General features: G+C 33.2%; 1 non-coding gene across 1 annotated transcript; it reads left to right on the forward strand.

Annotated features, from left to right (window-relative positions):
- Positions 1-4,658: 4,658 nt before the first annotated feature.
- LOC139895388 (small nucleolar RNA R71) lies at positions 4,659-4,765 on the forward strand. Its single transcript, XR_011775842.1, has one exon. It is a non-coding gene; the product is annotated as a small nucleolar RNA R71 (small nucleolar RNA).
- Positions 4,766-27,154: the final 22,389 nt, after the last annotated feature.

Genomic DNA, 27,154 nt, shown 5'->3' on the forward strand with positions numbered 1-27,154 from the left:
GGGAAAAGTCTTTTGACTATGAATGGTCCAGACCATCTTGATTTCAATTTTCCAGGAAATAGCTTGAATCGTGAATTGAAAAGAAGAACTCGGTCTCCTTCCTTAAATTCTTTTGAAATTCTGATTCTTTTATAATGCCATTTCTTCGTTCTTTCTTTATAGATTAACGAATTTTTGTATGCTTCATGTCTTAATTCTTCTAATTCGTTTAATTGACTTAACCGTAGACGTCCGGCTTCATGCAAATCAAGATTACAAGTCTTCAAAGCCCAAAATGCTTTGTGCTCAATTTCTACTGGAAGATGACATGCTTTTCCGTAAACGAGTCTAAAAGGTGTGGTTCCAATTGGAGTTTTGTAGGCTGTTCTAAAAGCCCAGAGTGCATCCTCCAATTTCATGGACCATTCCTTCGAATTTGATCCTACGGTTTTCTCTAGAATACGTTTTAATGCTCGGTTGGTATTTTCAACTTGTCCACTTGTTTGTGGATGATAAGCAGTTGAGATTTTATGAGTTACTCCATATCTTTTAAGAACTTTCTCAAGTTGGTTATTACAGAAATGAGTACCCCGATCATTTATTAAAGCTTTCGGTGTTCCAAAACTTGCAAAAAGACGTTTTAAAAAGTTAACTACAACTCGTGCATCGTTAGTTGGGAGAGCTTGTGCTTCTGCCCATTTAGATACATAATCAATGGCAACGAGAATGTATAGATTATTATGAGGTTTTGGAAATGTACCCATAAAGTCAATACCCCAAACTTCAAATACTTCACATACTTGAATGACATTTCGTGGCATTTCATCACGTTGACTTATTTTTTCGGCCCTTTGACATGCATTACAGGATTTACAAAGAAGGTGTGCGTCTTTGAAAATTGTAGGCCAATAGATCCAGCATCGTAAACTTTTCTTGCTGTGAGTTGAGGCCCATAATGCCCTCCTGTTGGTCCTGTGTGACAATGGTTTTAGATTTGACTAGCTTCATCCCCGAATACATATCGGCGTATTATTCTATCGGGACAACTTTTAAACAAATGTGGATCTTCCCAGAAATAGTGCTTTATATCACTAAAGAATTTCTTTCGTTTTTAGTACGACAACAACCCTTTTTCAAGGAATCCACATACTAAGTAGTTTGCATAGTCTGTAAAACATGGAATTTCACTATAATCTATCTTCAATAAATATTCATCAGAAAAGTTATCTTGTATGGCCGATTCATTTAGAACTTCTAATTCGGGATTTTCAAGACGAGAAAGATGATCAGCGGTGAGATTTTCTGCTCCCTTTTTGTCTCGGATTTCAATATCGAACTCTTGTAAGAGTAAGATCCAACGGATTAATCGTGGTTTGGCATCTTGTTTTGAAAATAAATATTTAAGAGCAGAATGGTCAGTATAGACCACCGTTTTAGCTAGAACGAGATATGAACGAAATTTGTCAAAAGCAAAGACAATAGCAAGGAGTTCTTTTTCAGTAGTTGTGTAATTCGTTTGTGCTCCTTGTAACGTCTTACTAGTGTAATAAATAGGTTGAAATCGTTTTTCAATCCTTTGTCCTAAAACGGCTCCCATTGCAAAATCACTTGCATCGCACATGAGTTCAAATGGTAGATTCCAATTTGAAGTAATCATGATCGGCGCATTAGTGAGTTTTTCATTAAGAATATTAAAATATTTGATGCATTCATCTGAAAAGATGAATGGAGCATCCTTTTCTAGGAGTTTATTCATAGGAGTGGCAATTTTAGAAAAATATTTTATGAAACGTCGGTAAAAACCGGCATGTCCTAGAAAACTCCTAACTCCTCTAACATTTGTGGGATGTGGAAGTTTAGCAATTACATCTACTTTAGCTCTATCTACTTCAATTCCTTCCTTTAAAATTTTATGACCAAGAACGATGCCTTCTTTAACCATGAAATGGCATTTCTCCCAATTAAGAACTAGATTTTATTGTTCGCATCTAATAAGCATTCGTTCAAGATTAACTAGACATATTTTAAAAGTATCACCGAAGACTAAAAAGTCATCCATGAAAACTTCAATGCATTCTTCTATCATGTCATGAAAAATCGCCATCATGCACCTTTGAAAGGTTGCAGGGGCATTGCAAAGTCCAAATGGCATGCGTTTGTAAGCAAAAGTACCATAAGGGCACGTGAACGTGGTTTTCTCTTGGTCCTAGGGTGCTATTGGAATTTGAAAGTATCCGTAAAAACCGTCAAGAAAACAATAGTAACTATTCCCGGCTAACCTTTCTAACATTTGATCAATGAAAGGTAAGGGAAAGTGATCTTTTCTGGTGGCGTCATTTAATTTTCTATAATCAATACAAACACGCCATCCTTTTACAGTCCTAGTAGGAATAAGCTCATTTTTTTTATTTGTGATGATAGTCATGCCACCCTTCTTAGGTACGCATTGAACTGGGTTTACCCATGGACTATTAGAGATTGGATAAATTAAACCTGCATCTAGCTGTATAATAATTTCTTTCTTAACAACATCTTGCATATTAGGATTTAGTCTTCGTTGGCGTTGCACATACGTTTTATGACCTTCTTCTATAAGGATTTTATGTGTGCAATACGAAGGACTTATGCCTTTAATATCATGAATCTTCCATGCAATAGCTGGTTTATGAGCTTTTAGCACAGAAATGAGTTGATATTTTTCATTTTCAGTAAGAGAAGACAATATTATTATAGGTAATTCAGATTCACCATGTAAATAAGCGTATTCCAAATGGTTTGAAAGTGGCTTTAATTCTAATGTCGGTGGTTCTTCTATTGATGATTTATATCTATATCTGTCTTCCTCTTTTAACATTTGAAGTTCTTCTGTTGTTGGTTCGTAATCATTAGCCATAAGTGTAGCTAACATTTCAGCTTCATTAATTGGTTCAGTTCCTTCTCCTAAAGAACATTCTCCTGTTCCTTGTAATTTTAGAAATTCTTCTAACAATTCTGCATGTGAATCTATAGTTTGAATATAATAACATGTATCATCTGTAGATTGCGGTTGTTGCATGGCTCTATCGACAGAAAAGGTAACTCTCTCATCCTCTATACTTAAGGTCTGTTTCTTACCAAACACGTCTATTATTGCTTTAGCCGTGTTTAAGAATGGTCTTCCTAATATGAGAGGAACTCGAGAATCTTCTTCCATATCCAGAATAACAAAATCTACTGGAAATACTAAAGTACCAACTTTAACTAGCATGTTTTCCATTATCCCTCTAGGATATTTTACTGATCGATCGGCTAGTTGTATGCTTATTCGTGTTGGTTTCAATTCTCCGAGGTCTAGTTTAGTGTATAGTGAATACGGCATTAAATTTATACTAGCACCTAAATCTGCCAATGCTTCTATTGAACTAAGACTACCCAGAAAACATGGAATTGTGAAACTTCCTGGATCTGATAATTTTTCTGGTATCTTATTCAACAGCACTGCAGAACAATTAGCATTCATAGTAACAGCCAAGAGTTCTTCCATTTTCTTTCTATTTGTAATTAGATCTTTCAAGAATTTGGCATACCTAGGCATTCCTGAAATCACATCAATGAAAGGAAGATTGACATTTATCTGTTTAAACATATCTAAGAATTTAGAATGCTCAGCTTCAAGTCTTTCTTTTCTCATTTTACTCGGATAAGGAAGTGGTGGTTGGTATGGTTTAACATAAGGCTTTGCCTTAACTGTGTTATCTTTATTAACCTTTTCAACTACCGGTTTTGTTTCCTTATCTTGCTCAGGTTGTTGTTCTTGTGGAGTAGGAATAGAGTCATCAGAAATTACAGGTATTTCAGGTGGTTTAAGTGTAATACCACTTCTTGTGGTAATGGCTTTAGCTGTTTCATTCCGGGGGTTAGCATTTGTATCGCTAGGTAGATTTCCCGGTTTTCTTTCACCTATCAACCTTGCTAGGTTGCTTACTTCTTGTTTCAGATTTTGGATTGAAGCTTGTTGATTTCTAAATGCTTGAGCATTTTGTTCATTGGTTTGTTTCTGAGATGTGAAAAATTGAGTTTGAGATTCAACTAGCTTTGACATCATATCTTCTAAGTTTGGCTTTTTATCATCGGTTTGTAGTGGTTTGTTTTGAAAAATAGGTCTTTGCTGATTGTAAGTATTATTAGATACTTGTTAATTGCTAGGACCTTGTTGATTATTGTATGGAACATTTCGGTTATAATTCTGATTTTGATTGTAGATTGGTCTTGGCGGTTGATAATTATTTTGATAATTATTTCCAGGCCTTTGGTTAATGTATGAAACATTCTCTCTTTATTCCATTGTTTGTTCAATTCTGAGACAATCTTTTGTCAAATGTGGTCCTCCACACTGCTCACAACTAATTCGTATTGAGTGAATATCTTTAGTCATCTTTTCCATTCGTCTCTCGACAGCATCTATCTTTGCTGAAATGGAATCAAAGTCATAGCTAGAATCGGCTCTAGCCGCTTTAGATGATCTAACGATATCTTTTTCTTGATGCCACTCATGTGAGTGGGAAGCAGTGTTATCAATAATTTTGTAAGCTTCAGTTGCGGTTTTCTTCATAATGGAACCACCAGCTACTATATCGATGTCTTTTCGTGTAGTGATGTCGCATCCTTGGTAGAATATTTGTACTATTTGATAAGTGTCTAAACCATGTTGCGGACATTCTCTTAATAACTTTTCAAATCTTGTCCACGCCTCATATAGAGTTTCATTTGGCTTCTGCGTGAACGTAACAATTTCTCCTTGAAGTCTCACGGCTTTAGATGCCAGAAAGAATTGTTTAAGAAAATTTTCAACTAAAACATCCCATGTATCAATCGCCCCTTCAGGTAACGATTCTAACCAATCTTTGGCTTTTCCCATTAAAGTCCAGGGAAATAACATGAGATAGATCTGTTCATCCTCCACTTCTTGGATTTTAAATAGAGTACAGATCCTATTAAAGGTAAGAAGATGTTCGTTTAGATCTTCCTTCGGCGCACCACTAAATTGGCATTGATTAGTTACCATGTGTAGGATTTGTCCTTTGATTTCATAATCTGGCGCATTAATGTCTGGTTGAGTAATTGCGTGACCTTGGCCAGTGCGTTTAGCTCTCATTCGGTCTTCCATACTTAGAGGTTTCAGATTTTCCATTATTGAATTTGTTGAATCTGAATCACTAAAGTATTCTGACTTAATGGTTTCTTCCTCGATAATCTCTGAATGAGTGATTTGTGGTTCAGGAGGAATGATTAGTGGTTCAGGATCTCTGAATTGTCCCTGAATATCCTCCAGATTCTCAATTGTGAGGTCGGTTTCAAAAAATGGATTATCGGAAATTTGAATTGGAGTACTTGGTCGACTAGATGACGATTCTAAAGAAAAATCAACGGCGACAATATTGGCTAGATGTCTTGATCGAGTTACAGGTGGTGAACGTATAAAAGGTGGTGAACGTTTTGCTCGGTGCATTCACTGAATATCCTATTAGTTATAAAAGATAAAAATTATATAAGTTATCAAATTAATAGACTTTTCTGATTTTGCCCACGTTTCGAATAGCCAATAGATGCAGCAGGTAGCCAGGACCCTTTAAATTGGAAGCCACAACTTGCCACTAACAAATTCAACTATTAATACGAACCGGAAAAATTTGGATGTCTATCAATTTTACCGCTTAAAATAAATTTTTCGTTTTGAAATTGTAGAGAAGAAATAGAAAATTCTATGTCCTAAAAACTAGAGAGTCGAGAAATAAGAAAGAAAAAGAGCGCGTCAAAAAATGTCGAAAAATAAAAGGTCAAAAAATAAGTGTCGAAAAAAATAGTCGAAAAATAAAAATAAGAAAATAAAGCGTCGAAACTTAAAAGTCTAAAAGTTGCGTCTAAAGGTATTAAAGCTTAAAGGAATTCTATATCCAAAACGGCAATAACTTAAAAAGGTTCTAAAATCTTAAAAAGGCGTCGCAAAATTCTAAAGCACCTAAATCTTAGTCTAAAGAAAAAGCACTTAAGAGATTTTACGGCAAAGCCTAAAAATCTAGAAATATAAAATACTACGGCAAAATACTATATTAAAAACTAATTACGAACGATAAAAATACAAATTACGAATTAAACGATTAAAAAATACAAATATAAAAATAAAACTTAAAGTTATAAAAGTACAAAAAAAATTTTTATAAAAATATTTTTTTTATATTATTATTTTATAAAGTATTAATTTTATAATTAATTAAAACTATAATAAACTTAATATTACAATTTAAATAATAAAATTAAAACTAATATTAAACATTAACTAATTAAACCCTAATTAGGGTTAGTTAATTATAATAAATAATAATACCCCGTAATTAATGCAGTACCAGGTCAAACCTGGCATGTCAGAAGGGACCATACGGTCGCATGGGTTTCAAGGCTTGGGCTCATGCGATCGCATGAGATCAGATACCAGGCCAGAAAGTTGGGCTGCTACAGTGATCGGCCCGATTACTTTTATAATTTTTTTTTTCTTCTATTTTTTAGTTTATATAAATTATTTATATAAATAAAAAATTATATTTTAAAAACTACCTATTAGTTTTTTGTAACTAAAAAAAATACAAACTTTTTAATTAAAAAAATGTAAAAATATATAGTAATATATATATATATATATATATATATATATATATATATATATATTTATATTTATTTTTCTTTTTCTTGTTTTTATATTTTTGATATTTAAAACGTATTTTTACAAAAGTAAATTAAGACTTGATAAAAATCTTTTTTTTATAGCGTTTTGCTTTCGGCATTGTTTTTCCCCGGCAGCGACGCCAAAAATACTTGATCTGCGTAGAGGTGTATACGAAATAGTTATATTTTTGCTACGAAATACTATTAAATACGATACAATTTTACACAAGTTATTTATTTATTTATAGAGTGGATATACGTAAACCTTACTACAACACTTATAGGCAGTGTACATAATTGTACAGTAGTGTAGTTTTTAGTAAGTCTGGTTCGTCCACATGGAACTAGCCAAGTTTAACGATATATATATATATATATATATATATATATATATATATATATATATATATATATATATATATATATATATATATATATATATATATAAGTAATATTATTATTATAAAAGGGGGTTTTTACCGTTTAATGACCGGTTTGTCGATTTTATGACTTAAGTCGCAGTTAAAACCTAATGTAAAATATTAAATATAAAAATAACTTAATTTAAAGCGTAAAGTAAATGATGATAATAAAATTGCTATAATTAAAAGTGCGATAATTAAAAAGTGCAATAAATAAAATGACAGTAAATAAAATTGCGATAATTAAAAAGTACGATAATTAAAATGACGATAAATAAAAGTGCGATGAGATATAAAATAAAGGAATTATGCTTATTTAAACTTCCGTAATCATGATGTTCGGCATGTTGATTTTAATTTATTACCATGGGTTAATTGTCCTTTGTCCTGGAATGTTTGATATGTCCGTACAGTTTTGTCCATAATAGTCCATCAGTCATAAATATAAAGTGCGAGGATCTTCGTCAAATTATCCTTATACCCGAAGTCAAATATTCCAACTAATTGGGGATTCGAACTGTAACAAGGTCTTAATACTTTGTTTAATGAATACACCAGGTTATCGACTGCGTGTAATCCAAGGTTTCAATACTATGTTAACAATTACACCAATTACCCTTGAATGTAATTCACCTCTGTTTCAACAAGTCTATTGATTATTAATCCATCCCTGTTTCCGGTAAAATGAACGATAATTCATATTTATAGATATCCCGCCCACCGTACCCGATTAAGCGTATGTGGTTATATTTAGATACGTCAAATTGTAATCTTTATATTAAATTAACGAGGTATCGTTTAGTTAATATAAAGCCCATTAATAGCTCATAGTCTAATTTTCACAAGTGTCGTTCTTTTGTCCAAACCCCAATTATGGTACAAAGCCCAATAACCCCGTCTTTAATATTTTAGCCCAACATCACGATTACTTCAATTTAAATAAGCATAATAATAACTTAACTACGAGACATTAATTTAAAAAGGTTGAACATAACTTACAATGATTAATAATAGCGTAGCGTTACACGGACAGAATTTTGACTTACACACTTACAACATTCGCTAACATAACCTTATTATTATTAATCTTAAATTAAAATTAAAATTATAAATTATATATATATATATATATATATATATATATATATATATATATATATATATATATATATATATATATCGTAGAGAGTGAGAGATTGAATTATGTGTATCATATTCGGTTGAAAACTGCAAAATTTATAGATGTTTCCAGCTACTTCTTGCCATGCGATCGCATGGATTTAACACTGCCTGGCCATGCGATCGCATGGCCCCCTGGGGCAGCTCACATTTGCTTGTTTGCTAGTTTGCCGAAGGTTTTAATTTAAAATATATATATATATATATATATATATATATATATATATATATATATATATATATATATATATATATATATATATATATATATATATATAATTTTAAGAATTAATTATATATTATATTATATTCATGTGCATAGTTGACTTGTAATTTTTAGTCCGTTGCGTCGCGCGTTGAGAGTTGACTCTGGTCCCGGTTCGGATTTTCGAACGTCCTTGCGTACAATTTAATATCTTGTACTTTGTGTTTCACGGCTCGTACTCTTGTAACTTTTAGACGTTTCTCATCAATAATTTGAACCACTTTGATTGTACTTTGTACTTTTTAGCTTTTTGGTCATTTGCGTCTTCAATTCGTCGAATCTATCTTTTGTCTTCACCTTTTATTATTTAAACGAATATCACTTGTAAATAGAACAATTGCAACTAAAAGCTTGTCTTTCTTGAGGGATAATGCTATGAAATATATGTTCGTTTTTAGCATTATCAACCCTAAACCCTATACACTAGACCATAAACCCTAGACCCTAAACACTAAATCATATACACTAAACCATAAACCCTATATCTATACTCTAAACATAAATTGTAAAAACTAAACCCTAAACCCTAAATCATAAATTCTAAAATCTAAACCTTAAACCTTAAAGTCTAAACCCTAAACCCTAAACCCTATACACTAAACTCTAAACCCTATATCTATACCCTAAACCCTAAATCAACCCTACATACTAAACCTTAAACCATAAACCCTAAACCATAAATTCTAAAATCAAAACCTTAAACCCTAAACTATAAACCCTAAACCCTATACCCTAAACCCTAAACTCTAAACTCTAAACCCTAAACCATATATCCTAAACCTATACACTAAACCATAAACCCTAAATCCTATACACTAAACCCTAAACCCTATATCTATACTTTAAACATAAATTGTAAAAACTAAACCTTAAACTCTATACCCCAAACCCTAAACCATAAATTCTAAAATTTAAACCTTAAACCTTAAATTTTAAACCATAAACCTTAAGCACTAAAGCCTAAACCCAATACACTAAACCCTAAACCCTATACACTAAACTCTAAAACCTGTATATAAACCCTAAACCCTAAACCGCCAACCCTTAACTCTAAACTCTAAACCCCAAACCCTAAACCATAAATTCTAAAATCTAAAACCTAAACCCTATACACTAAACCCTAAACCCTATATCTGAACCCTAAACACTAATCCCTAAACCATAAACCAAACAATCCTAAACCCTAAACTATATACCGTTGTACTGAAAGTACGATTCAGTACAATGGAGGTGGAAAATTTACTATGTTTAACAGATTAACACCCCACCGTAAACAAAACCTTTAAAAGTATTAGAGTGCGTTTGATAAAACTGAATGATTTAGTACTGAATGATTTAGTACTGAATGTTTCAGTGTTCTGAATGGTTCAGAAGCTCTGAATCAATATGGTTCTGAATGAAAATAACTTTGATAATCATTGCTTCGAATGACATATAATTACCATTCTAACCTTATGGATGCTGAATAATTACAATCTATTTGATTCGTTTAGAACTGAATTATTAAAGTATATACTTTAGAAACATATAAATGTTATGGAAATGCATAGTCGTAATTAGATAGACAACATGAATGAAACTACATAATTCACAATGTACACCAATATATATATATATATATATATATATATATATATATATATATATATATATATATATATATATATATATATATATATATATATATATACATAATATTACAATTTACTACATGAATGAAAATGAAAAAAAGCTAAAGAAACAAAAAGCAAATGAATAATAGCCAAAGGACTCCAAATCAAAGCATTGCAGATTGTTTGATCTTCATTTTGAGACGGTGGTTTCATTTTGTGATTTGAAGGTGGTGGTTCGAGTTGGTTGTTCATGTTGATGGTTCGATTTGGTGGTTAGAGGAGGTGGTTCGAGTTGGTTCATGATCACACATTCCTAATTACTTCCATTCCTAACTTACTTCCAAATCTATTTACAACCAATAAAAGAATATGATTCATGATCACACAGATAATGTTGATCAGATTACTTTTCCAAAAGCAAAAAGAGACACTTTTATTAAACGACCCAGACCCATAGACATTTACACTATGCATATTCATTCACTATACAAGGAGATGAAATTATGATTTACTAAACATATTCATAGTCGTCCAATGCCAGTTGATATCGGCTAAAAAGTCACGTTTTTACCCCCGATATTGAGTCCCAAAAGCGTAAAGTTCAAAGCTTTGTTGGCAAAATAATCACTTTTTTGGTTAAACTTGTAGGTAAAGTATTTACAAAGACAATGCAAAAAGAATCAAGAGAAACGGAGCTAAAATGAACATTCTAGAGCGAAAACGGTGAAAGACAAGAAATTAAGTTACGATCCAGGGAATCAAGGCTGACCAGCACACCATACGGCCTGCCATACGGGCTGCCATACGGCCTGCCTGTATGGATACGGCCTGCCAAATACGCCCCACCAAGTGCCCTCACTAAACGGCATGCCATCAATACGGCCTGCAAAATACGCCCTGCCATACGCCCTGCCATGCGGCCTGCCAGGCGTATTTTGGCAATTTCCAAGTCTATTTAATGGGTCTTTATCATTCATTCCAACACACACCTCTCTTCACTCTCTCACTACAATACACTTTCTCCCACTAGAGCTTTCAAGGCCTTCTCACCTCCGAACGGGAAATTAAGTACCCAGAGGCGAACGCCGAAGATTGTAATAGGAGCGGGCTAGAGGTTGTCAGCACTTGTAATGGTCCAGATCTCATCTGTAAATGGTGAACGCTTTCCTTAATTTAATAAAGTTATTATCTTGAGTTGCTTTCATCTTGCATGATTATCTATCTGTTACAATTGTTTATCATGTGTTGAATATTTTATCTGAAACTTGTCATATTGTTATGCTAAAACCTTGACGGTTTAGAAGTTTAATTTACGGATCATCCTTTTCGCTTATTCATGTGGCTATAACCTAGTATTAGGACCTGATCAACCCTAGGATACAAGGTAAGTAGTTATGTGTGCTTAACGTCACCATAGGGATATAGTACCTACGTATGAATAATCAATTATTCATCATAGAAGAGCTGCCCATTTAGATTGTGATTAGAGTTAGCAATAGAGAGTTCAGTGTACACTAGCTTACTCAGAAGCATGATTCGCGTCAGAAGCAATGTTCTTAAGATATTGTAAGATGATCCGGGGTTGAATAAGTGATCGCAAAGGAGAGAATTCTATCCCAATTAGCAGTACCTTAGAATATCTAAGATTGCACATCTGTTAATGTTAAGGCATAGCATAGTGATTTAGTGGTAGGATATTGCTTTAGTTAGACCAACTAGGATTAAGAAAAGCTGAGACGTTCCTTTATTAGGTAAACCACTTTGTTCATGTACCTAGGATTTCATCCATAAGGTCATTCAAACCTTTCAGGTTAATGTTGGGAGTAGGGATACCTGTCTTTGCCAGAATCTTCAAAGCCTAAACTCTTAGTGACAAATCAGTTAGGTTCACAGCCCAGTTGATTGAGGTTTAGTGCTTATCCTAGGAAGTTAAACTCTCGCGATAATTTCCCTTCAGAATTCTATTCTTCACACCTATCTTTACTTTTATTGTCTAATTACTATTTTATCTAGTTAATCTATCACCTCTTGTCACTAGGGTTAACTATATAGGCAGTTTTGTCCCACATTACCGAGTAAACATACAAAAATATGTACCTGAGTTATATTTACCACTTACTCGTTAAAAGGAAGACAAGTAGGGAGTTATAGCTTGGAACCCCAGCTAAATATTAATAATAAAACAACCACTACTCGCCCTCGTGGTAGCCGATTCTGACGTGCCGCGGCCTAACGACACCGCGAAAATAAAACCGCCCGTTTCGGCCATATCACCAGTTGACTCCTTGCAGTATTAACATACGATTTTGTATCTCAAACGATTTTGTATCTGTTAACCATTGATTTCATTCAAATGGGATATTGTAATGACCTGCAAAATTTCGACTTATTTTTAACTTAGATCTATAAATGATTTCATAATTCAGACAATAAGCAAAGTCTGCTATCCCGAATCTCAAAAAATTTTGAACTATTTATTTGGATTCAATTATCCTTCGACTGTTTTCGATGAGTTACGAACAATTATTCGTAAATAGATATGTATATATAAATAATTAAATATAAATAATTAAATATAATATCTAGATATGAAAATTTATACATTTAATCTGTTATATTATTATCAATATTACTAATAATATTGATAATATTATTATTATCATTATTATTATAATTAGTAGTACAATTATGACTTTAGTTATTATTATGATTATTAATATTATTATCATAATTATTATTACCAATATCATTAAAAATCATTATTATTATTATTATAGTTATCATTATTATTATTATTATTACTAGTATTATTTTTATTGACATTATTAATAATTTTGTCATTTATATTATTATTATTTATATTATTATTAGTATTTTTATTACTCTTAATAATATTAAAAGTATTATTATTATTATTAATATAATTAATATTAATTATTAATATCAAAAAAATAAAAAATAAATTAAAAGTCAAAATATATGTACGAGCCTGTTTTATTTATTTATTTTTTTTTTGTTTTCATCACTCTGGATCGAATAATTCTGTCACCTAATCTTGATATAAAACAATTAAATCAGCACAATGTTATGGAAAAACCGTTCGAATCTTTCATCCTCATTTCCAATCATCAATTATAAATTCACTGCATTCTGTGGGATTTAAAAAAATCAAAAACAACCGTCGGTCCCTGTTATCTACTTCAAAATACAAAAGCACTAGTTCTAATGAATTAGAAAAATTTGGAAATGCAGTTATGTTAGGAATCCACTAGTGAATCTTTCTGCAAAGTTTCAAAAGCCAGTTCCTAAAATTGAGTACGAAATTTTGAGTCAAAAGTTAATTTTCAAAAAGTCAACCATTTTGTTCATCACGAAATTCGAATTCATGTTGTTGTTTCTAGATCAATTAATGATTCAGAAAGTTTCTTGGAATGATTTACAATCTATTTCATGAAGAAATCACTATCTAAAACTGTCTGGATTTTAAAATCAAAGATTAAGTTCATATTGTTCTTCGTGTTCATGCTGTTGCTGTTTTATTTTTTTTTTCTTTCTTTCATCTGTTCTGGAAATCAAACAACCACAGCCAAATTATTTCAAGTTCATTAGAAAATCCTAAAACCGAATCCTTGAATCACTGCTATGATCATTAGGTCTGTGTAATTTTGAGATAAAGAAAAAGGGAAATAAAAGAATACGGTTTATATATAATTTGAACCTGACTTATATCAGAAAAACAGAATTGGTCAAGTGGTGTTGGGTGTTTGTGTTAAACGAGAGGTCTCGGGTTCGAGCCCGAGCTGTGGCATTTTTTTTGAAAGCCTTTATTTTAATGTAGTCATTCTATTTTTATTGTTATTATTATTATTATTATTATTATTATTATTATTATTATTATTATTATTATTATTATTATTATTATTATTATTATCATTATTATTATTTAAATTAAGATTATTATTATTATTGTTATTACTAATATTATTATCATAACTATCACTAGCAGTAAAATTATTATTTTGGTTATTATTATTATCAGTATCATTATTTTAAATCTGTCATTATGATTATTAATATTACAAAGTATCACTAATAAAATTGTCATTTAAACATTAATATTAGTATTATTATATGAGTACTGAAATTTCTATTAAAACTATTATTATTACTAAAATTACTTTTATTATTAAAAGTATTATTTTTTATTAAAACTATCATTTTATCTTATCATTTATATTTAAGTTATTATTATTAAAGGAATTATTATTATCAAAATTATCATCTTAACATTTTTATTGAAAACATCATTTTTAATAAAATTATCATCTTTATTAAAGTTATCATTTTTATCATAGTTATTATTATCAACAATACTTTATCAAATAAATAGTTATATATAGAATATATATATAAATAAAAGTATATATATAGAAATATATAACAATTGAAATAATATATAAACTTATTCGATTACAAGTATATGTGTTAATATATATACTTGATATAGGTTCGTGAATCCAAGGTCAACTCTGCACTTGTTCAGTGCCGCTCATATGCATAATTACTACGAAATACGAAATACAGTATCGTGAGTTCATTTGCTCCCTTTTTATATATATTTTTGGGCTGAGAATACATGCACTATTTTATATCTGTTTTACAAAATAAATATAAATATTAAACTTAATTCTACGTGGGTTAGAATCACAAATATTCCCTTAGCTTGGTAACTTAATATATTGGTCTCTGTACCTTAGTCGCGAATCCTATTGATAGATCTATCGGGTTTGACAACCCATCCGGGCTAGTCGCGCTAGCAGTCAACGAATGTTTAGTACTTCGAGGGTCGAATCCTATTGATAGATCTATCGGGTTTGACAACCCCATCCGGGCTAGTCGCGCTAGCAGTCAACGGATGTTTAGTACTTCGAGGGTATTTATCGCACTTGATTCGGTGCTCTATAGACATAGGGGTATTCATTATTATATTATTATCGTTAAGGCTGTTACCAGGTGCCCATGGTTGTAGAATCTTTTTATTTCACTGCAGTGTAAGGATATTTATCTAAACTGAAATCTTGTGATCTATTACTATTAACAAAATCATTAATTATGACAAACCTATGAACTCACTCAACCTCGTATTGACTTTTTAAGCATGTTTATTTAATAGGTACTTTTTGCTTCCGCTGTAAAACTTTGCTGTTACATAGAAGTCAAGCCAAGCACTGAGACCAGAGTTAACATCGCCGTTAATGAATTTTGACTGGGTGTTAAAGTTGGTATCAGAGCATTGGTCTTAGCGAACTAAAATTTGCATTAGTGTGTCTAACCGGTAGTTGTTAGGATGCATTAGTGAGTCTGAATTTTGACCGTACGTGTTTATTTTAAATTTTACTTATCATTTCTTACCGGAAAATTTCAACTTAGTTTTAAGTCAATTATCTATATGATTGAATGCTTTCGACTCGATAAGCAAACTTGTTATTATGAGTCTTAAAATTTTGAAAGGTTTTATGAAGTCATGTTATGTGACTAAATTATATTCTAATATTCCTATATTAGTTATTAAATAAAAAGGTGTGACTATGTGTTTGTACGTTCCTACGTATAACATTTTTATTCAATGAATCGTCTCGGTTTCCAAACCAACGATTAGACTTTTGAGATTTCCAAATTCGAATTTTTTTTATATTCCGATGTCGTATGAGTTAATAAAATATTCCTACGTTTTATTTCTTGAATTATTATCCTTCTCGCGTATTTAATTTGTGTAGCGGTATTTTTCTCGGATCACACTCGTTTAATTATTCGGGCCAATTTATAAAAATCAAATTTTGATGAGTGGGCCATCTAGGCCATGTTGGCTGAAATTCTCATGGATAACCCAGATTTATAGGGTGCATTAAAATCTAGTCTAAAGCCTGACCTATAGCTTTAAAATATTATTACTTGCATTATACATATACATATCTCTTATTCTGTCACTCCGGGAGGAACTCCCATTGTGATTCACAATATTCTATAACTCACGCGCATTATCTTTATAAGATCACCTCGGTTGGTGAAACCGAGGGATGTCACTCATGATTTCTGAAATTCTTGACATTCCTATGTCATCTATCCTGGTTTTGTGTATTACGTATGTATTATATGAAATGTCATCCCTGATTTTTGAAACTCCTATGTTTGTTACTACTCATATTCAAACGTATATAACCTCCTTGTTATATCATGTACCTATGTGCCCTTATGCCTTTGTGCACTAGTTTGCGAACCGGAAAATGTCATTATTGACTTATAAAGATTCTCGATAACTCAAAGACATTATAATGTCATCATTATTCATATTCGTTACTTCTAAAATTTTTTGTTTTCTCGTTATTTTTGATTATTGAACTTTCCTGACTGGTGGCGTCTACGAAACTCTAGAATGGAAGGGTTTGGATTACCAATTTAAAGGATCCTATAGCTCAAGCCCCTAGACCTGAATAGGCCATTACGAATTGAAAGTCTTTAATTGAAAGTTTATCTGATTACATACTTATCATTTTTAATCTAGACACGTCATACTGCAATTATTGCATAAATGGAGTATAGACAAATCATATCTTATCTATATCAACTGAAATGTCCTGTTCTTATTGATTAAAAACGTTCCATATTAATTGATTTCGTTGCGAGGTTTTGACCTCTATATGAGACGTTTTTCAAAGACTGCATTCATTTTAAAACAAACTATAACCTTTATTTCATCAATAAAGGTTTAAAAAGCTTTACGTAGATTATCAAATAATGATAATCTAAAATATCCTGTTTACACACGACCATTACATAATGGTTTACAATACAAATATGTTACAACAAAATAAGTTTCTTGAATGCAGTTTTTACACAATATCATACAAGCATGGACTCCAAATCTCGTCCTTATTTAAGTATGCGACAGCGGAAGCTCTTAATAATCACCTGAGAATAAACATGCTTAAAACGTCAACAAAAATGTTGGTGAGTTATAGGTTTAACCTATATATATCAAATCATAATAATAGACCACAAGATTTCATATTTCAATATACATCCCATACATAGAGATAAAAATCATTCATATGGTGAACACCTGGTAACCGACATTAACAAGATGCATATATAAGAATATCCCCATCATTCCGGGACACCCTTCGGATATGATATAAATTTCGAAGTACTAAAGCATCCGGTACTTTGGATGGGGCTTGTTGGGCCCGATAGATCTATCTTTAGGATTCGCGTCAATTAGGGTGTTTGTTCCCTAATTCTTAGATTACCAGACTTAATAAAAAGGGGCATATTCGATTTCGATAATTCAACCATAGAATGTAGTTTCACGTACTTGTGTCTATTTTGTAAATCATTTATAAAACCTGCATGTATTCTCATCCCAAAAATATTAGATTTTAAAAGTGGGACTATAACTCACTTTCACAGATTTCTACTTCGTCGGGAAGTAAGACTTGGCCACTGGTTGATTCACGAACCTATAACAATATATACATATATATCAAAGTATGTTCAAAATATATTTACAACACTTTTAATATATTTTGATGTTTTAAGTTTATTAAGTCAGCTGTCCTCGTTAGTAACCTACAACTAGTTGTCCACAGTTAGATGTACAGAAATAAATCGATAAATATTATCTTGAATCAATCCACGACCCAGTGTATACGTATCTCATTATTGATCACAACTCAAACTATATATATTTTGGAATCAACCTCAACCCTGTATAGCTAACTCCAACATTCACATATAGAGTGTCTATGGTTGTTCCGAAATATATATAGATGTGTCGACATGATAGGTCGAAACATTGTATACGTGTCTATGGTATCTCAAGATTACATAATATACAATACAAGTTGATTAAGTTGTGGTTGGAATAGATTTGTTACCAATTTTCACGTAGCTAAAATGAGAAAAATTATCCAATCTTGTTTTACCCATAACTTCTTCATTTTAAATCCATTTTGAGTGAATCAAATTGCTATGGTTTCATATTGAACTCTATTTTATGAATCTAAACAGAAAAGTATAGGTTTATAGTCGGAAAAATAAGTTACAAGTCGTTTTTGTAAAGGTAGTCATTTCAGTCGAAAGAACGACGTCTAGATGACCATTTTAGAAAACATACTTCCACTTTGAGTTTAACCATAATTTTTGGATATAGTTTCATGTTCATAATAAAAATCATTTTCTCAGAATAACAACTTTTAAATCAAAGTTTATCATAGTTTTTAATTAACTAACCCAAAACAGCCCGCGGTGTTACTACGACGGCGTAAATCCGGTTTTACGGTGTTTTTCGTGTTTCCAGGTTTTAAATCATTAAGTTAGCATATCATATAGATATAGAACATGTGTTTAGTTGATTTTAAAAGTCAAGTTAGAAGGATTAACTTTTGTTTGCGAACAAGTTTAGAATTAACTAAACTATGTTCTAGTGATTACAAGTTTAAACCTTCGAATAAGATAGCTTTATATGTATGAATCGAATGATGTTATGAACATCATTACTACCTTAAGTTCCTTGGATAAACCTACTAGAAAGGAGAAAAATGGATCTAGCTTCAATGGATCCTTGGATGGCTCGAAGTTCTTGAACCAAAATCATGACACGAAAACAAGTTCAAGTAAGATCATCACTTGAAATAAGATTGTTATAGTTATAGAAATTGAACCAAAGTTTGAATATGATTATTACCTTGTATTAGAATGATAACCTACTGTAAGAAACAAAGATTTCTTGAGGTTGGATGATCACCTTACAAGATTGGAAGTGAGCTAGCAAACTTGAAAGTATTCTTGATTTTATGTAACTAGAACTTGTAGAATATATGAAGAACACTTAGAACTTGAAGATAGAACTTGAGAGAGATCAATTAGATGAAGAAAATTGAAGAATGAAAGTGTTTGTAGGTGTTTTTGGTCGTTGGTGTATGGATTAGATATAAAGGATATGTAATTTTGTTTTCATGTAAATAAGTCATGAATGATTACTCATATTTTTGTAATTTTATGAGATATTTCATGCTAGTTGCCAAATGATGGTTCCCACATGTGTTAGGTGACTCACATGGGCTGCTAAGAGCTGATCATTGGAGTGTATAGACCAATAGTACATACATCTAAAAGCTGTGTATTGTACGAGTACGAATACGGGTGCATACGAGTAGAATTGTTGATGAAACTGAACGAGGATGTAATTGTAAGCATTTTTGTTAAGTAGAAGTATTTTGATAAGTGTATTGAAGTCTTTCAAAAGTGTATAAATACATATTAAAACACTACATGTATATACATTTTAACTGAGTCGTTAAGTCATCGTTAGTCGTTACATGTAAGTGTTGTTTTGAAACCTTTAGGTTAACGATCTTGTTAAATGTTGTTAACCCAATGTTTATAATATCAAATGAGATTTTAAATTATTATATTATCATGATATTATCATGTATGAATATCTCTTAATATGATATATATACATTAAATGTCTTTACAACGATAATCGTTACATATATGTCTCGTTTAAAAATCATTAAGTTAATAGTCTTGTTTTTACATATGTAGTTCATTGTTAATATACTTAATGATATGTTTACTTATCATAATATCATGTTAACTATATATATATCCATATATATGTCATCATATAGTTTTTACAAGTTTTAACGTTCGTGAATCACCGGTCAACTTGGGTGGTCAATTGTCTATATGAAACCTATTTCAATTAATCAAGTCTTAACAAGTTTGATTGCTTAACATGTTGGAAACATTTAATCATGTAAATATCAATCTCAATTAATATATATAAACATGGAAAAGTTCGGGTCACTACAGTACCTACCCGTTAAATAAATTTCGTCCCGAAATTTTAAGATGTTGAAGGTGTTGACGAATCTTCTGGAAATAGATGCGGGTATTTCTTCTTCATCTGATCTTCACGCTCCCAGGTGAATTCGGGTCCTCTACGAGCATTCCATCGAACCTTAACAATTGGTATCTTGTTTTGCTTAAGTCTTTTAACCTCACGATCCATTATTTCGACGGGTTCTTCGATGAATTGAAGTTTTTCGTTGATTTGGATTTCATCTAACGGAATAGTGACATCTTCTTTAGCAAAACATTTCTTCAAATTCGAGACGTGGAAAGTGTTATGTACAGCCGCGAGTTGTTGAGGTAACTCAAGTCGGTAAGCTACTGGTCCGACACGATCATTAATCTTGAATGGTCCAATATACCTTGGATTTAATTTCCCTCGTTTACCAAATCGAACAACGCCTTTCCAAGGTGCAACTTTAAGCATGACCATCTCTCCAATTTCAAATTCTAAATCTTTTCTTTTAATGTCAGCGTAGCTCTTTTGTCGACTTTGGGCGGTTTTCAACCGTTGTTGAATTTGGATGATCTTCTCGGTAGTTTCTTGTATAATCTCCGGACCCGTAATCTGTCTATCCCCCACTTCACTCCAACAAATCGGAGACCTGCACTTTCTACCATAAATTGCTTCAAACGGCGCCATCTCAATGCTTGAATGGTAGCTGTTGTTGTAGGAAAATTCTGCTAATGGTAGATGTCGATCCCAACTGTTTCCGAAATCAATAACACATGCTCGTAGCATGTCTTCAAGCGTTTGTATCGTCCTTTCGCTCTGCCCATCAGTTTGTGGATGATAGGCAGTACTCATGTCTAGACGAGTTCCTAATGCTTGCTGTAATGTCTGCCAGAATCTTGAAATAAATCTGCCATCCCTATCAGAGATAATAGAGATTGGTATTCCATGTCTGGAGATGACTTCCTTCAAATACAGTCGTGCTAACTTCTCCATCTTGTCATCTTCTCTTATTGGCAGGAAGTGTGCTGATTTGGTGAGACGATCAACTATTACCCAAATAGTATCAAAACCACTTGCAATCCTTGGCAATTTAGTGATGAAATCCATGGTAATGTTTTCCCATTTCCATTCCGAGATTTCGGGTTGTTGAAGTAGACCTGATGGTTTCTGATGCTCAGCTTTGACCTTAGAACACGTCAAACATTCTCCTACGTATTTAGCAACATCGGCTTTCATACCCGGCCACCAAAAATGTTTCTTGAGATCCTTGTACATCTTCCCCGTTCCTGGATGTATTAAGTATCTAGTTTTATGAGCTTCTCTAAGTACCATTTCTCTCATATCTCCAAATTTTGGTACCCAAATCCTTTCAGCCCTATACCGGGTTCCGTCTGCCCAAATATTAAGATGCTTCTCCGATCCTTTGGGTATTTCATCCTTTAAATTTCCCTCTTTTAAAACTCCTTGTTGCGCCTCCTTTATTTGAGTAGTAAGGTTATTATGAATCATTATATTCATAGATTTTACTCGAATGGGTTCTCTGTCCTTCCTGCTCAAGGCATCGACTACCACATTTGCCTTCCCCGGGTGGTAACGAATCTCAAAGTCGTAATCATTCAATAATTCAATCCACCTACGCTGCCTCATATTCAGTTGTTTCTGATTAAATATGTGTTGAAGACTTTTGTGGTCGGTATATATAATACTTTTGACCCCATATAAGTAGTGCCTCCAAGTCTTTAATGCAAAAACAACCGCGCCTAATTCCAAATCATGCGTCGTATAATTTTGTTCGTGAATCTTCAATTGTCTAGACGCATAAGCAATCACCTTCGTTAGTTGCATTAATACACAACCGAGACCTTGCTTTGATGCGTCACAATAAATCACAAAATCATCATTCCCTTTAGGCAATGACAATATAGGTGCCGTAGTTAGCTTTTTCTTCAATAATTGAAACGCTTTCTCTTGTTCATCATTCCATTCAAATTTCTTCCCTTTATGCGTTAATGCAGTCAAGGGTTTTGCTATTCTGGAAAAGTCTTGGATGAACCTTCTGTATTAACCAGCTAGTCCTAAAAACTGGCGTATATGTTTCGGAGTTTTCGGGGTCTCCCACTTTTCAACAGTTTCTATCTTTGCCGGATCCACCTTAATACCTTCTTTGTTCACTATGTGACCGAGGAATTGAACTTCTTCCAACCAAAATGCACACTTTGAAAACTTAGCGTACAATTCTTCCTTCCTCAATACTTCTAACACCTTTCTCAAATGTTCACCGTGTTCTTGGTCATTCTTTGAGTAAATAAGTATGTCATCAATGAAAATAATGACAAACTTGTCAAGGTATGGTCCACACACCCGGTTCATAAGGTCCATGAACACAGCTGGTGCATTAGTTAAACCAAACGGCATGACCATAAACTCGTAATGACCGTAACGTGTTCTGAAAGCAGTCTTTGGAATATCATCTTCTTTCACCCGCATTTGATGATACCCGGAACGTAAGTCAATCTTTGAATAAACAGACGAGCCTTGTAGTTGATCAAATAAGTCGTCAATTCTCGGTAGTGGGTAACGGTTCTTGATGGTAAGGTTGTTCAACTCTCGGTAGTCGATACACAACCTGAATGTACCATCTTTCTTCTTGACAAACAAAACAGGAGCTCCCCACGGTGATGTGCTTGATCGAATGAAACCACGCTCTAAAAGTTCTTGTAATTGGCTTTGCAGTTCTTTCATCTCGTTGGGTGCGAGTCTGTAAGGAGCACGAGCTATTGGTGCAGCTCCTGGTACAAGATCTATTTGAAATTCAACGGATCGATGTGGGGGTAATCCCGGTAATTCTTTCGGAAATACATCGGGAAATTCTTTTGCAATGGGAACATCATTGATGCTCTTTTCTTCAGTTTGTACTTTCTCGACGTGTGCTAGAACAGCATAGCAACCTTTTCTTATTAGTTTTTGTGCCTTCAAATTACTAATAAGATGTAGCTTCGTGTTGCCCTTTTCTCCGTACACCATTAAGGGTTTTCCTTTTTCTCGTATAATGCGAATTGCATTTTTGTAACAAACGATCTCTGCTTTCACTTCTTTCAACCAGTCCATACCGATTATCACATCAAAACTCCCTAACTCTACTGGTATCAAATCAATCTTAAATGTTTCGCTAACCAGTTTAATTTCTCGATTCCGACATATATTATCTGCTGAAATTAATTTACCATTTGCTAATTCGAGTAAAAATCTACTATCCAAAGGCGTCAATGGACAACTTAATTTAGCACAAAAATCTCTACTCATATAGCTTCTATTTGCACCCGAATCAAATAAAACGTAAGCAAATTTATTGTCAATAAGAAACGTACCCGTAACAAGCTCCGGGTCTTCCTGTGCCTCTGCCGCATTAATATTGAAAACTCTTCCTCGGCCTTGTCCATTCGTGTTCTCCTGGTTCGGGCAATTTCTAATAATGTGGCCTGGTTTTCCACATTTATAACAAACTACATTGGCATAACTTGCTCCGACACTACTTGCTCCGCCATTACTCGTTCCGACACCATTTGTTCCTTTTGTTCTATTAACCCCTGGTCCGTAGACCTCACACTTCGCCGCGCTATGACCGTTTCTTTTACACTTGTTGCAAAATTTGGTGCAGAACCCTGAGTGATACTTTTCACACCTTTGGCATAGCTGCTTCTGATTGTTATTGTTGTTGCGGTTATTATTGTTGTTGGGATGATTGTTGTAGTTGTTGTTGTTGTTGTTGTTGTTGTTGGGCCGTTTGTTGTAGTTGCGATTGATGTTGCGATTGTTGGGATAATTGTTGCGATTATTGTTGTAATTGCTGTTGTTGTTGTATTGGTGATTCTTATCACCGTTTTCCTCCCACTTTCTTTTGACTTGCTTCACATTGGCCTCTTCAGCAGTCTGTTCTTTAATTCTTTCTTCAATCTGGTTCACTAGTTTGTGAGCCATTCTACATGCCTGTTGTATGGAGGCGGGCTCGTGTGAACTTATATCTTCTTGGATTCTTTCCGGTAATCCTTTCACAAACGCGTCGATCTTCTCTTCCTCATCTTCGAATGCTCCCGGACACAATAGGCACAATTCTGTGAATCGTCTTTCATACGTGGTAATATCAAATCCTTGGGTTCGTAACCCTCTAAGTTCTGTCTTGAGCTTATTGACCTCGGTTCTGGGACGGTACTTCTCGTTCATCAAGTGCTTGAATGCTGACCACGGTAGTGCGTACGCATTGTCTTGTCCCACTTGCTCTAGATAGGTATTCCACCATGTTAACGCAGAACCTGTGAAGGTATGCGTAGCGTACTTCACTTTGTCCTCTTCAGTACACTTACTTATGGCAAACACCGATTCGACCTTCTCGGTCCACCGTTTCAATCCGATCAGTCCTTCGGTTCCATCAAATTCCAAAGGTTTGCAGGCAGTGAATTCTTTGTAGGTGCATCCTACACGATTTCCTGTACTGCTAGATCCAAGGTTATTGTTGGTATGTAGCGCAGCCTGTACTGCGGCTATGTTTGAAGCTAGAAAAGTACGGAATTCCTCTTCATTCATATTCACGGTGTGTCGAGTAGTCGGTGCCATTTCCTTCAAAATAGTCAAATGGAACAAGTTAATCATACAGAATATTAAGAGTAGTTAATAGTATTTCGTAGCATAATATGAACTCATTTATAAAAGCTTTTTCTTCATATTAGCGTTTTATAAGTTTAAATTCGGGTAGTACCTACCCGTTAAGTTCATACTTAGTAGCTAATATACAATTCAACTACTACAATTCTATATGAAAAACTGATTATAATAATATTTCGCGTTCAAACTTTTATACAATATTTTACAAACTTACAATACCGCTTATTTTACATAAAGCATGAAATATAGCACACAATAACTTTGATACAAGATAGTTGTGAAGATAATTCTAGCTAGTACACAAGTCGTTCAGCAAAGGCAATAAAGACACGTAATTCATACGTCCAGAAACAAGTCATGCATTCTGGTTTTACTAGGACTATTTCCCATCCTTGGTCTTGTGGAACATAACCGTTATGGCCGTTGATAAGACAGCGTGTTGTAACGTCGTCAAAGGGACGAGGGTTACGTAATGTCCAACAGTCCCGTAACAATCTAAAAACCTCATTTCTTACCCCAATTACCGACTCCGTCACTTGTGGAAACGTTTTGTTTAATAGTTGTAGCCCGATGTTCTTGTTCTCACTTTGGTGAGAAGCGAACATTACTAATCCGTAAGCATAACATGCTTCTTTATGTTGCATGTTAGCCGCTTTTTCTAAATCACGAAGTCCAATATTCGGATATATTGAGTCAAAATAATTTCTTAACCCGTTGCGTAAAATAGCATTTGGGTTCCCCGCAATATATGCGTCAAAGTAAACACATCGTAACTTATGGGTTTCCCAATGTGATATCCCCCATCTTTCAAACGAAAGTCTCTTATAAACCAAGACATTCTTGGAACGTTCTTCGAATGTCTTACAAACTGATCTCGCCTTAAATAGTTGTGCCGAGGAATTCTGACCGACTCTAGACAAGATTTCATCAATCATGTCTCCGGGTAGGTCTCTTAAAATATTGGGTTGTCTATCCATTTTGTGTTTTTAAACTGTAAAATAGACAAGAGTTAGATTCATAAAAAAATACTTATTAATACAAGCAATTTTTACATATATCATAAAGCATAAGCACACTATATTACATATATTACACCACACGAATACAACTATCTTATTCCAACTCGCTCGTTTCTTCTTCTTTGGTTTTGGTTCGTTTTGCCAAGTTTCTAGGGATATATGATGTTCCCCTAATACGAGTCGTCGTTATCCACATTGGTTTAGAAAAACCGGGTGGTTTAGAGGTTCCCGGGTCATTGTTACAACTTAAGGACTTCGGGGGTTGACGATACATATAAAGTTCATCGGGGTTGGAATTAGATTTCTCTATTTTTATGCCTTTTCCCTTATTATTTTCTTTTGCCTTTTTAAATTCAGTTGGGGTAATTTCTATAACATCATCGGAATTCTCGTCGGAATCCGATTCATCGGAGAATTGGTAATCCTCCCAATATTTTGCTTCCTTGGCGGAAACACCATTGACCATAATTAACCTTGGTCGGTTGGTTGAGGATTTTCTTTTACTTAACCGTTTTATTATTTCCCCCACCGGTTCTATTTCTTCATCCGGTTCCTCCTCTTCCGGTTCTGATTCTTCTTCCGGTTCCGACTCTTCTTCCAGTTCCTCTTCGGGAATTTGTGAATCAGTCCACGAATCATTCCAATTTACATTTGACTCTTCATTATTATTAGGTGAGTCAATGGGACTTGTTCTAGAGGTAGACATCTATCACATAATATCAAACGCGTTAAGAGATTAATATATCACATAATATTCACATGTTAAAAATATATAGTTTCCAACAAAATTTGTTAAGCAATCATTTTTCAAGTAAACACGGTCGAAGTCCAGACTCACTAATGCATCCTAACAAACTCGATAAGACACACTAATGCAAAATTCTGGTTCTCTAAGACCAACGCTCGGATACCAACTGAAATGTCCCGTTCTTATTGATTAAAAACGTTCCATATTAATTGATTTCGTTGCGAGGTTTTGACCTCTATATGAGACGTTTTTCAAAGACTGCATTCATTTTAAAACAAACTATAACCTTTATTTCATCAATAAAGGTTTAAAAAGCTTTACGTAGATTATCAAATAATGATAATCTAAAATATCCTGTTTACACACGACCATTACATAATGGTTTACAATACAAATATGTTACAACAAAATAAGTTTCTTGAATGCAGTTTTTGCACAATATCATACAAGCATGGACTCCAAATCTCGTCCTTATTTAAGTATGCGACAGCGGAAGCTCTTAATAATCACCTGAGAATAAACATGCTTAAAACGTCAACAAAAATGTTGGTGAGTTATAGGTTTAACCTATATATATCAAATCATAATAATAGACCACAAGATTTCATATTTCAATATACATCCCATACATAGAGATAAAAATCATTCATATGGTGAACACCTGGTAACCGACATTAACAAGATGCATATATAAGAATAT

This window comes from Rutidosis leptorrhynchoides, chromosome 2 (genome assembly GCF_046630445.1).
Source record: "Rutidosis leptorrhynchoides isolate AG116_Rl617_1_P2 chromosome 2, CSIRO_AGI_Rlap_v1, whole genome shotgun sequence".
In the NCBI taxonomy this organism is placed as follows: domain Eukaryota; kingdom Viridiplantae; phylum Streptophyta; class Magnoliopsida; order Asterales; family Asteraceae; genus Rutidosis; species Rutidosis leptorrhynchoides.